This window comes from Bactrocera latifrons, unplaced genomic scaffold (assembly GCF_001853355.1).
Source record: "Bactrocera latifrons isolate USDA-ARS-PBARC rearing strain unplaced genomic scaffold, ASM185335v1 scaffold_112, whole genome shotgun sequence".
NCBI classification, from domain to species: domain Eukaryota; kingdom Metazoa; phylum Arthropoda; class Insecta; order Diptera; family Tephritidae; genus Bactrocera; species Bactrocera latifrons.
Genome location: NW_017534542.1, coordinates 1,093,601 through 1,094,843, shown reverse-complemented (window position 1 = coordinate 1,094,843; position 1,243 = coordinate 1,093,601).

The following is a 1,243-nucleotide window of genomic DNA, read 5'->3' as shown; positions in this document are numbered from 1 at the left end:
ATAACATAGTAAAACATATTTTTTCTTACTGGACATTTCCTATCATATTTCAGGAGATAGAGAAGAAACTGATATTAGCCAGCTCAACATATTTATAATAGGCTTAAAACTTTGTGTCGATTTATGTAAATGTTTATGGTCAATATATACTTGTAGGAGTTGTAGATATTACAACGGACCGCCATCTTTCGAAGCTATCCAAGTGAGCTCCTTTTTAGTGTTAGTAACAAGGTTCCAAACATGAGTTATAATAAAAGGAAATAAATACATTCATTATATAAAATAAAAATATTTTAAAATAATTTTAGAAAAAAGGTATTTCATTCAATAAAATTTTAAGGAGATGTGTATAAGAGACAGTTTTACCACTGAAGACTGTAAGAAAATGCGACTTTAGTGTCAATTTCATCAATTTCTAATAGTAATTATCAAAAAATTGCAAAACTTGGCAACTCTGTTTTATTTTAGCCATGTGGCAACTCTGCTTCACACATGAATATGTGGTTGTATGCATCGCATTGGAAACGCGCTTCCATTGTGCTTGTATTCACCAACCGCGACACCAAACTCACCAAAGCAAACTGATACCTACGCCTCATTCACACACGCACATATTCTCATACTAAAAATACATACATAAACTCTCGCACCCACACAGCGCGTTGCACAGATTTACGCGTTTCGCATTGTCTTCACGGGTGGCAGGTGCTACAAATTCGCTAGTTGTTATTATTGCGTATAGTGTACAGGCCGTTGTTGTTGTAGTGGCATTGCAACGCAGATGTGTATAAGAGACAGCGATTGGTAAATATATTATATGATGTGACTATGGCCGCCAGTATTATCGTCGCTTTTATTGTCGACACAAGGCTCCCTATTTTTYTAGAAAGCGCTCAAACAAGGTGACCTATATTTCAGTATTCTCAAGATTCTAAGCGTGAGATCGGAAAAACAATGGCTTTCTGTTCAAGTTCTAAAAATATTTCAGAAATAGATTTTAATATGGAATTCGTGAATTTCGTTCAAAAAGCCAAAATCAATCATCTGACTCGACTTTAGAGCAGAAATCTTACAAAAAAACAACCTTCTACACGGCGATCATTTTTTATTATTTTATTTGTCTAAATCAACCTTTTAACATAGCACTTAGTTGTGTTATCTGTACGATAGAAAGATCCTGATCTATCATAATTTATCTAATCAGTTGCTTTTTGTACAATAAAATCAAAAAAAAAAAAAAAAA